Here is a 12314-nt window from a genome sequence, read left to right as displayed (position 1 = left end):
CTATCAGAAAGCTGGCGTTTAAAAAAAATATCTGTAAAAACTGAACAACTGAACCCAAACTATGCCAAAGAAGAGAATTCTATCAAAATGCCAGATAGAGTGCCACACAGTGATTTCATTGTTGAAAAAGACTTGATTTAAAGATATGTTTTTTACTGTGAGTTTATAAATGTATTTTTTTACAAAGAACTAAGTTGCAATTGACTAGAAGGCAATCTGATTTAATTAACAGTTCAAGAGGCCTTCTGTCCATGGGAACCTTTCACACTTGGGCCTTCCCACCAACAGGGGAGGATGTTGCATGGACATGTTAATCGGAGGGAGGAGATTTCCCCTGCTGGCAAGTAAAAGAGATAATGGATTCTTTCAGCTGAATAGAATATGCTGATTTGGGTGTAACTGGTCAAACAACTGCTCTGGGAGAGACAGGCTATATGGCATCTGACTCACCCAGCTCTGTGGGGGCGGACCAGACTGAGATGTGAATTCAATTGAGAGCAAATGTATGTTTTATAAAATTGCTTATAACAAATTTTACTGAGCTGACAAAAATATGATACTTTGGGATTCTTAAAATGACAAATTCACTCACGGTTCAAGACTAAGCTGGACGCTGTACGATGTTCTGAGACCAAACCCCGGGATTTATTAATATTGTAGATACAGTGTTTATGCTAGAAACATAAGAACTTACAGTAATATGCTCAGAGAGGGTGTGTATGTCTGTGAAAAATTTGGTGCAGAACCGATATTGGGAAATTCACCAAAAACGAAAATAAGTAGTCATTTCTGAACCCAGGCTTGTAGGAACATGGGGCTTGAACAGAGACCTGCCTTAATTCATCCGTGAGGTCTATATGTATTCTCAACAACTTGTGTCTCTGTGAAATATGTTTTTTTATGAAAAATTGATTTTCTAAGTAAAAGCAAATGGGAGTTTCTTCACTAGATTGTAAAACACAGCATCAGTCTGACTCATTCTGACACGCTAATCCTTTCTCCAGTCAGGTCACAGGGAATCCCCTAACCTATGAAATCCTTAGGGGGTTGGGCATGTAGAATCGGCCTTCCCACCAACTTTGAAAAAACATAAAAAGAGACTGCTTAGGACAGGCAATGACACACTCACTTTTCCACTTCAACTGATTCCTGCGAAGCACTCTGCCGGACCAGATCAAGACAATATCCAGACTCAAGACTCCAGATAGATCCAGAGACCAGACTCTAGAACCAAGCTCCAGAATCCAGACCTGTGAAGCAAAAGCCTAATTCACAAGCTGAATCCTTCTCAGCAGGCCTCAGAACTTTAGCAACCTGATTCTCACATTCAACAGCCGGGCTGAGCTGTTCTATTCTAGCCACGAACCCTGTGCTAGAACCCAGACCCAGAAAGCAGCGCTATATCCAGAACCCGTCAGACCCAGACCGGAGGCCCTGCTGTGAGCAGAACCAGTGCCTGAGACTGTTCGGTGGCGAGTGAAGTCCAAACCTGAGCAGATCAGTGACGAGGCCTATTTCCATTCCATTCCAAAACTAGGAGCGAGTATCTAGTCTAGAACTGCACAGAACCAATCTCTTAGTTTAAAGTAATCTTATCCCATCCATTTCAACCTGTCCAGAACTGCATTTAGAATTTTGTGTCCATCCTGTGATTTCAAATCTGTAAAAGCGCCATCTGTCATTCAGAAATCTTGACTTTATTTCTGAAAATCTACCTTCACAAAAAGGTTTGTATCTTTTGAACCGCACGTCCTACAAGCGTAATTTACCTGTCATTTAAAGCTAAGATCCTCAGCTTTCTAACAAACCTAAAATGACATTCCTTATAGTTTTTCCATAATCGCGATTTACGCACGCGGAAAGTGCCGTGAATTGCAATTTAGCTCCATTTCACCACATGTTAAAATAGCTGCTTCTTGCTTTCAACTGCTTAGATTCGTTTTAAATCTGGTAATCACTCATGAATCATTACTAGTGTTGACCTGAACTAATCCCAAGTAACTCTCACTTATCCTGAATATCCTTTAGTGAATTAAAATCATTTTAGCATATTTCCTCATCCATTGCAATCGCATTCAAAAGCGTTTTGACCTGTGTTTTAAAATTATACCTGTTTTCTCTAAGCTTGCTGGGGAACTGGAATTGAACTGCATTGTATTCTTGAAACCTGTGTACCCTCCTTCCATCTCTTCATATTGCATAGGGGGGGGAGTGAGTAGTCACAGGGGAAAAAGTGATCACATTATCTTTTGATTGAAATCATATCAAGTTATTTCTGTGTTGCATTCTTTCCCATCATTGCATTTCCTTGAATCATATAAGGTATTCTCTGCTACAGTATCCTTCATATTCCTACTCCTAAGTGATTAAAGAGAGTGTCAATTTTGTAATATTACCCATTGTTGATTACCGTCCATATTCATAAGTGTGCTATTCGAATATTATTTTATTCATAAAAGTGTGATATATATATTGTTTAATTCTTCAAATAAATCTTTTAATTTGCAAAACAAACCTACTTCTTGGCTCAGTGAGGTCAGGGGGGTTCAAAGAGAGGGGTGTTATATAAGGGTTCATCATCCAGATTTAAGAACTTTGACATAAAATATATAAATGAGGCTTCCATTGGGCATCCCATCCTAAGCATTGACTTAGTTGGATTGCTGGATTGAAGTCACTTACACAGCGCTCCCGGTGTACCTCCCTGGAACATCTTCCAAAGATTAAAAACCTCTAAATGGTTTGCTAACTTTTTCCCTTTGTAGGTATTATGTAGGTATGTCAGTAGGTAGTGTTGGGTAAACGTGACGAAGCTGCCGTTGGGCGGCCACGGTACCCTTATTTTGTTGTCTGTTCCTTGTGTCCATTCAATGCTGTACTTTATCATTTTCTCTTTATGCAGTGACAATGTCGTGCAGATGTGTTGGTGTGGTGTAGTTAAAGTGCTTGCTCTGAGCACCCAACCCTGCTCCTGCCCCGACCCGTAGTACGTTGCCATGTTACAATTTCACCTTTCTCAATGTCAACCTTTTACCTGGCCCCGTTGTAACGCTCACCTGGTTCCCACGGAGGCGCAGGTCTGGCTTCGAGTGCTGATGCTTCTTCAATGGTGAAGCGCAGGACTCTGAAGATGGACAGGAAGGGCCCTCTACTCTGGCTTCTCCGGCTCGTAGGAATATACCCCTGTGCGTGAAAAGGGAGTATTACCTACTGACTGAGTTATGCTCAAGCCTCCCACTCTCTTCCAACCCTCCACGATACCCTTCCACGATTCCCCGTGACGTCTCACCTTAGGGTCTGAAAGGACGAGCTCTCCATCCTGCTTCTGACGCAGGGGCGCGTTGAACCCAGTTACTTCACTGGATTGAGGTTGGATGGGAGTTCAGGTAAGCTTGATTATACTGGTAAGGCGCTGTAAAAGTTCTGTTGCAAGTTCAAAAGTTCAAGCTTTAAATAATAATGTTCATTGTCTTTTTTCAGGTGATGAATGAAGATTCCTTTGGAGACTTCTTGCAACAAAGCGCTAATATTGATGTCTTTTCCCCATAGGGGCCGGGGTCCGGAAAATGCTTGGAAGCAGCAAGACCCGAAATGAAATGGGAATGACCCAACAGGTAAGTCTTAGAAGGAAACTGAGCTTTTCCTATTCCCTTCCTTCTCTCACCTCTTATTCTTGTCTTTTTCTCTAGGCTCTGGGAAGTGGCTGTGTATCCGGATGATCGCTGCTGAAGATGGAGGAACCCAGGAAAGGTGAGTGAAATGCAGCGCTGCAGCAATCGTAATGAAATGCTTTTAAAATGATGTCTTCCCTTTCAGGATCGTGGGTGATGTCTCTGTGGTACAGATTAGCTGGTAGGTCTCTTGTCTCCCTTTGCAGGTGACCCAAGATGCTGACAGGCGCGGCTGAAGTCCAGATGCAGGAGCTGACACGGTGAGCGTCCAGCTGCGAGGAGCAGAACAACGCGAAGCGTGAGTTGCTGATCGGGTGTGGTTTAAATAGCTTTGGAAGAAGTTCCAAGTGTGTATCCTTCCTCAGATCAGGTATGTATCCTTCCCCGACCAGACCCGGGTGGAAAGTAGTCCCACAGATAAAGTAGTTCCTATTCAGGCCTCAAGAGGGCATGGATGTGGCAGCATGGTCTGCATCAGGTAAGTGCACATTAAAACACTTGAACACATGTCTAGCTTTATGAACCTGGCGCCTAAGGCGCCAGGACAGAGGTCCAACATGAGCCTGGCGCCTAAGGCGCCAGGACTGCGTCCAAAGGGCCCCAGCTTGGGCCCGCTGGTACTCCCCTGGGGGAAATGATGCCTGCCTCTGGGGTTGCTGGGACAGACCTGGCTCCTTGGAGGTAGGCATCATGACAGTACCCCCCCTCAAGGCCCCTCCCAAGGTTCTTCCCTCCGGGGGGTTTGGGCTTGTTCGGAAATCTCAGGTGAAACCTTTGTACTAATCGAGGTGCGTGGACATGGTTACTAGGCTCCCACGATCTCTCCTGAGGTCCATATCCCTTCCAGTCAACAAGATAGAAGAGTTTCGACTTTACCACCTTGGAGTCTAAAATGTCTTTAACTTCGAATTCTAATTCCCCTTCAATTTGAACTGGATCTGGAGGCTTGGACAATCGGGTTCCTGGTTGTACTGGCTTCAAAAGTGATGCATGAAACACTGTATGAATACGCATGTTGGACGGTAGATCCAGTTTAAAGGCCACTGGGTTGATTATAGCTTTGATGGGATAAGGTCCTATGAATCTGGGATTGAAGGTTCGCGGGCCCTTGAGGGGTAAATGTTTAGTTGCTAGCGATACCTGGTCTCCTACTTGGTAAGGAGGAGTTTTACTTCGGTGCAAATCAGCGTTTTCTTTATACTTTTTCTTGGCTTGCTGTAAATGAGTTGCAGCTTCTTTGAAGGCTCGGGTTATTGTGGAATGCAGATGATTTACTGCGGGCATTTACAGGGTCAGAGGTGGATCTAAGTCAGAGGTCTGAGGATGGTGACCATACAAAGTATAAAAGGGGGTTTGTCCGGTTCCAGAATGCACTGAATTGTTGTATGCGTATTCTGCGATCCAAAGGATGTCTTTCCAATTTAACTCGGATTGGTGTAACATGCACCGAAGATATTGCTCGAGAGTCTGATTGGTTCTCTTGGTTTGTCCGTCGGTCTGGGGGTGGTGGCTGGTGGATAACCCCATATCTATTTGTGCTAGTTGGCAACACTTCTTCCAAAAATGTGAGATAAATTGACTTCCACGATCTGAGACTAAAATGGAAGGGAAACCATGTATGCGAACTATATTCTCCAGGAATTCCTTGGCCAAGGTGGAAGCTGAAGGCAAACCCTTTAAAGGGATAAAGTGGGCCATTTTGGAGAATAGGTCCACAATTACAAGGATTGTGTTGTAACCAGCACAAGGAGGCAGATCTGTTATAAAGTCCATTGACAGGGTGTGCCATGGTGCCGGTGGAATATCCAAGGGTTGAAGTAGGCCGGCTGGCCTTTTCTTTTGAGTCTTGTTTTGGGCGCAAATTCCACAAGACCGTACAAAAGACTTTGTCTTTTCTCCAAGAAGGCCACCAGAAGTGGTGTTTGATTTTTTACTCCGTTTTAGCGATACCAGGGTGTCCTTCCATTAAAGATTCATGATGATGGGCAATAAAAAGTTCTTGCAATTCTTTACTTGGCAGAAACAACCGCTCCTGGAAGTAGGGTAAGTCATCCTTAACGGTGTAATGAGGACCCTTTTGACTCCATTCCAATAAGGTTGAAGAGTTTAGAAGTTGTTTTACTTGCGTTTGGATATCCTCAATAGATTGCAATGAAGTTAAGCCTAAGATTCTTTGCTCAGGTATGATGGGCACAGGTTCTAAGCTCGAATTAGGTTCTTCCATGCCAATCTGGGATAAAGCGTCTGCTTTTCCATTCTTGCAGCCAGGGCGATAGGTAATTACAAAATCAAATTCCGCAAAGAATAGAGCCCATCGGAGTTGTCGTGAAGATTGAGCTTTGGCCGTCTTTAAATACTGTATGTTTCTGTGGTCCGTAATTACGGTGAAGGTGTGTCTTGCCCCGAGAAGGTAGTGACGCCAAGCCTTGAAAGCAGATTTGATGGCCAGTAACTCTATCGGTAATTGCGTAGTTGATTTCAGGAGGAGAAAATGTTCTAGACCAAAAGGCCACTGGGTGTAGTTGGTTAGTTTTTGGGTCTCTTTGCGACAGGACAGCTCCCATGGCCGAACTGGAAGCATCGGTTTCCACTATGTACGGGAGATCTGGGTGCGGGTGCTTCAATACAGGTGCAGAGGTGAATTTGGTTTTCAGGTCCTGGAAGGCTTGTTCGGCCTCAAGAGTCCATTCGAAGCGTTTGTTTTTCATTAGGAGAGCGGTGATGGGTTGGACTGTTCGGGAAAATTCCGGGATGAATCTTCGATAGAAATTGGCAAAGCCGAGCATGCTCTGAACTCCCTTCACCGAGCTTGGAGATGGCCATTTGAGGATGGCGTCCACCTTTCGCGAGTCCATTCGGACTCCTTGAGGTGTCAGGATGAATCCGAGAAACTCAACTTCTGTGGTATGAAAAACGCATTTTTCGAGTTTTGCAAATAGTCTGTGTTGGCGCAGTTTCTCAAGAACTGCCCTAACATGTTTTCTGTGATCAGATTCTGAAGAAGAGTACAGCAGGATGTCGTCAATGTAAACAATGACACAGACATCGATAAGTTCCCGAAGAACATCATTCATAAAGTACTGAAAGGCGGCAGGTGCATTGCACAAACCGAAGGGCATCACCTGATATTCGAAGAGCCCAAATTTGGTGCGGAATGCAGTCTTCCATTCATCGCCTTCTTTTATGCGCACCAGGTGATAAGCTCCTCGGAGATCTAACTTGGTGTACACACAAGCGTCTTTCACCTGGTCAATAAGCTCAGGGATCAAGGGCAGAGGATAACGATTCTTAATTGTTATTTGATTTAGGGCACGATAGTCTATACACGTTCTAAGGTCGCCTTCTTTTTTTGCCACGAAGAACAGAGCTGAAGAGACAGGAGACTTGGACGGGCGAATAAAACCATTGGCTAGGTACTGACGCAAATGCAGGTTCTCAGGTTCCGTAAGAGCATAAATCCTACTAGAAGGTAGTTGAGCATTGGGTACCAGATCGATCTGGCAATCATAAGACCGATGGGGAGGTAACGTGTTAGCCTGTTCTTTCTGAAAAACGTCTTGGAATTCTTGGTATTCAGACGGTAGCTGTACAGGGGTGGAAGTTGCTGTGGCTAGACCCATAGCTGGATTTCTTGGATAACAAGTTGGTTCACAATCGGGAAAACTTATCTTCTTTGCTCGCCAGTCAATTCTGGGATTATGTGTTTCTAACCAAGGAATTCCAAGAATTACTTGAAATTGTGGGGCCTTGATCACATCAAACACGATTGCTTCCCGGTGTCCATCCTGACCCACCAGTGTCACTTCAACAGTGGAATGCGTTACAGGCCCTGAGGCTATTTCGGTTCCATCTACTGTAGTAATGACATCTTGGGTTACTTTCGGGCGGAGAGGAAGCTTAATCCTGGAAGCCAATTCACGGTCTATGTAATTTCCAATAGCTCCACTGTCGATGTATGCTTTTATAGCATGCAACTGCTGAGGCTGTTTTGGGTCCACGAGCACCATTGGCATGACGAAATGCGAGGTCAAAGAGTTAGTTTTCAAGCTCGGCAAGCGGACCCCTACGCTTGCCGGGCTAGGTCGTTTCCCGAATCAGGTGTCACTAATTCGTTATCAGTAGCTCCAAACACCTTCTTAAGTGGTTTAACTGGACAATTTCGAAGAAAGTGACCGGAAGTCCAGCAATACAGACAAAGTTGCATTTGCCGCCTTCTCTCTCGTTCTTTCTGCGTTAATGGTCCTTTAACACCACTGATTTGCATAGGTTCAGATACGTCGGTACTCTTGGAGGTAGCGTGGGTTTTGATCAGTGCTCGGTTTTCATACTTAAACCGATCTGCTTTTCTATTTTGAATTCTGTGATCAAGTTGAACCACCAAGTCAATGTAGTCTGCGCAGACCTGGGGTGGGTTTACTATCTGAGCTAGAACATCCTTAAGCTCTCCGCGCAGGCCTCAATGAAACAATGTGATCCTTTTGCTTTCTGGCCATCCAGGTTCCACAACCAGTCTGTTAAAGTTGGCTATGTAGGACAGAAGATCCTGATTACCTCGTCGTACGGATAGCAGTTCGTTATCAAGGGCCTGTCCTTGAGAGTGTCGAGCGAACAATCTTTCCATGCTGGCCTGGAAGCCCTGAAAATTCCGGAGAATGGGATCATCCTGATTTACCAATGGAATAGACCAATCAGCAGCACTGCCACTGAGGTAAGATAGTATAAAGGCTACCTTGGTCTGGTCGTTAGGGAAGGCTCCGGGTCTGCATAGAAAGTGTAAACGACATTGGTTCATAAAGACGGCATATTTCTTGGGATCCCCCGCAAAACGTTCAGGCGGGGCCAAAGGCATGTGTCCGGGTAGATTAATTTGTACCGGGTTACTCAAACCCACTGATGTGGAAATGTCTCCAGAATTAGGTAAAGGAGTGTGCCCTGCCTGGGCCTGTAATAACCTTTTGGCTAGGTCATCAGTTCTTTCCTTAGATAAGATCAGTTCTCTTTTGAGAGCGTTAGTCTCCTGGCGGGCTGAGTGCACCTCTGCCCGTAATTCCCTCAAAAGCTGGGCCAGCTGGTCAGTCTCGGAAGTCTCCATAGCACCCGGGTGGGAAATTGTGGGTAGGCTTCGCGTTCTGTAACGCTCACCTGGTTCCCACGGAGGCGCAGGTCTGGCTTCGAGTGCTGATGCTTCTTCAATGGTGAAGCGCAGGACTCTGAAGATGGACAGGAAGGGCCCTCTACTCTGGCTTCTCCGGCTCGTAGGAATATACCCCTGTGCGTGAAAAGGGAGTATTACCTACTGACTGAGTTATGCTCAAGCCTCCCACTCTCTTCCAACCCTCCACGATACCCTTCCACGATTCCCCGTGAAGTCTCACCTTAGGGTCTGAAAGGACGAGCTCTCCATCCCGCTTCTGACGCAGGGGCGCGTTGAACCCAGTTAATTCACTGGATTGAGGTTGGATGGGAGTTCAGGTAAGCTTGATTATACTGGTAAGGCGCTGTAAAAGTTCTGTTGCAAGTTCAAAAGTTCAAGCTTTAAATAATAATGTTCATTGTCTTTTTTCAGGTGATGAATGAAGATTCCTTTGGAGACTTCTTGCAACAAAGCGCTAATGTTGATGTCTTTTCCCCATAGGGGCCGGGGGCCGGAAAATGCTTGGAAGCAGCAAGACCCGAAATGAAATGGGAATGACCCAACAGGTAAGTCTTAGAAGGAAACTGAGCTTTTCCTATTCCCTTCCTTCTCTCACCTCTTATTCTTGTCTTTTTCTCTAGGCTCTGGGAAGTGGCTGTGTATCCGGATGATCGCTGCTGAAGATGGAGGAACCCAGGAAAGGTGAGTGAAATGCAGCGCTGCAGCAATCGTAACGAAATGCTTTTAAAATGATGTCTTCCCTTTCAGGATCGGCGGTGATGTCTCTGTGGTACAGATTAGCTGGTAGGTCTCTTGTCTCCCTTTGCAGGTGACCCAGGATGCTGACAGGCATGGCTGAAGTCCAGATGCAGGAGCTGACACGGTGAGCGTCCAGCTGCGAGGAGCAGAACAACGCGAAGCGTGAATTGCTGATCGGGTGTGGTTTAAATAGCTTTGGAAGAAGTTCCAAGTGTGTATCCTTCCTCCGATCAGGTATGTATCCTTCCCCGACCACACCCGGGTGGAAAGTAGTCCCACAGGTAAAGTAGTTCCTATTCAGGCCTCAAGAGGGCCTGGATGTGGCAGCATGATCTGCATCAGGTAAGTGCACATTAAAACACTTGAACACATGTCTAGCTTTATGAGCCTGGCGCCTAAGGCGCCAGGACAGAGGTCCAAAGGGCCCCAGCTTGGGCCCGCTGGCACTCCCCTGGGGGAAATGATGCCTGCCTCTGGGGTTGCTGGGTCAGACCTGGCTCCTTGGAGGTAGGCATCATGACACCCGTACGCTGGGGACTTCTGACAGTCCGCTGAAAAGAAAGGCAATTTCAATGTTAAAGTGCTTGCTCTTGCTCTCCTTCCTTCCCGATCGTACAACTATGGCCCCCTTAGGCCGTGGTGCATGAAGCTCCCTGCGGCTGTGTGCCCTGTGTGGCGTGCCTCTGAGCTACCCCACTTTCCTGTGCCGCCTGTACTTGGCACACCTTCAAAATAGCTCCTCCTCCTCCCCGTCCTCACTGCCTGCTCAGTCCCCTCCCTCTTCTTGGCAACCCCTTGTCGAGCGCAGCCAGCGTTCTCCGTGCACGGCCACCTCTCCCCCTTCGCCTCTACCCTTTTGTACTTCCTGCTCTTAACCACCCTTGGATGAACACGAGATGGCCGTTGTATCCTATGCAAGCCCTATGGGTGACGTCACCAACCATTACAAGTACGTACAATTTCAGAACCAATGAAAGCGCGCTATCCTTGACACTTTCATTTCCCGTTAACCCCAGAGCTGTCTTCCCACTACGTCTGTAATCAACAATCAATTACTTATCATAATCGGACTGTGCACGCTGCGTCACCTCGCGTGTGATACGCCCCCGCTCCAGGGGAGCTTAACCAGCCAATTATCTTCCACACTCGGGAACAATCTAGCTACCTCCTGCAGGAAAACATAATCTACCCACCGAGCTAAAACGCTCAACTAGTAGTGAACCTCATCTACTCATTGATCTACGACATCAATTCATAGGAAAGCCATACCCCGCCTCATACAGGTGTCTGCGATCTAGACCAATCCGCGCGATCTGTCCGTCACACGTGGGCGCTCGAAGCCCCACCCAATCCACTTTGTGACACTGTAGCAGACAGCCCTTGTGCCTGTCCCGCTACACCTTACACATCTACCGCTAATTATTAACCGAAATCAGTTTCCATCCGCCACCCTCGTTACAATTCCTCCCCCTCCCACACAACATTACATTGCTGGTTGGGTGTGCCATACTCACATCAAGTCCTTGTGATCCGGGGCTGCTCGACCATGGTCACCCCTCCAAAAGCGGCTCGCCACCTCCCCTCGTCTGGACCATGTCTGGACACTCGCCAACCGCGGGCGGGATACTTCTCAAGTCGGCTCCCGACGGCCAATTTCCAGATTGCGCTGTCCGGTCGTCTCGCAGTTCCGCGATGGTCCTGTAGTCCTCAAAAGGGGGCAGCAGCAGAGGGGGCCTGTTATGTAGGGAAGTAACACAGGCAGAGACTGGATCATGTCGTTCAAGTCTTTTATTAAATCCAGTTGTACTTGAAACGACCCCCGGCAGGCGACTGCACAACTGTCCTCTTAGACTTCTTCCTTCACTCTCCTTAGAACATAGAGCTTCCAAATGATGCAGAGTCTATGTTCCAAGGTAACTAACAGTGATGGAATGCTGGTCATACTAATGCAATGTTAAGGCACACAACAGCCTACATGTACTGAACAGAATATACAAGTGATACCTTTCATGACAAGTACCTACCCTAACACCTCCTCTCCTTAATCATAAAACAAGAACTAATATGGCGAATGACATTAGAGTTGAAGAATGAGCAAAATCCTAAGCCGCATTAAACACAATTTTAAAGTTGTACTTATCCTAAGCACATATTTACAATGTTAAGATGCTAAGTTGAACAAAAGCAACTAATATAGAATTTCTGTGTATTTTACCACCTGGATGTCCACAGCCCTATGTCCACTAATCTCCTTGCATCATCCACTCTCGTTGGTTGACTTAAAGAGAGCCACTCTCTCTTTATTCCAAATGCCACCTCCCTTGACTAATTCCGAAGAGCCCAAATCCTTTACCACTTGTTTGGGCTCAGAAAATAGCGAGGCTCCTTTACGAACCTTGGTGGGGAGTTTGATCTTAATCCAGTCACCATCTTCAATCTTAAATTCTCTACAGCAGTTCTTTTGGTCATATCGCTCTTTGGATCTGGCACCTGATTCAAGCATTTGCATTCTCACTGTTCCAGATCCACTCCAACCATTTTTGACTTACCCATCCAACCCAGACACAGGTGTGAATTGGGCTTCCTACCTCTCAAAATCTCGAATGGAGTTAAACCCGTGATACTGCGGGGAGTTATCCTATACTGGAATGTCTGTTCCATCACTGTCCTCATCCAATCCCCACCAGTGGCTACCGCGATCCTACTGGCTTCCATAAGGGTCCTGTTGAATCGTTCTACACACCCATTAC

General features: G+C 46.3%; 1 protein-coding gene and 1 long non-coding RNA gene across 5 annotated transcripts in view; one reads left to right on the top strand and one right to left on the bottom strand.

The window, feature by feature from the left end:
* The window catches only part of TSNARE1 (t-SNARE domain containing 1), a 1594453-nt gene that overhangs the window by 958347 nt on the left and 623792 nt on the right, over positions 1 to 12314 (top strand). The gene's annotated exons all lie outside the window — the stretch shown is intronic.
* Positions 1 to 12314, bottom strand: part of LOC138498697 (uncharacterized) — a 120568-nt gene that overhangs the window by 100579 nt on the left and 7675 nt on the right. Inside the window, exon 2 of the long non-coding RNA XR_011278842.1 lies at positions 11079 to 11298. This is a non-coding gene — a long non-coding RNA (uncharacterized lncRNA). The remainder of the gene's footprint in view (positions 1 to 11078; positions 11299 to 12314) is intronic.

The sequence above is a fragment of the Ambystoma mexicanum genome, chromosome 5q (genome assembly GCF_040938575.1).
Source record: "Ambystoma mexicanum isolate Mex_15411 chromosome 5q, UKY_AmexF1_1, whole genome shotgun sequence".
Classification (NCBI taxonomy): Eukaryota; Metazoa; Chordata; class Amphibia; order Caudata; family Ambystomatidae; genus Ambystoma; species Ambystoma mexicanum.
The sequence above is the reverse complement of the archived record's forward strand: the minus strand, read 5'-3'. Positions and strand labels throughout refer to the sequence as shown.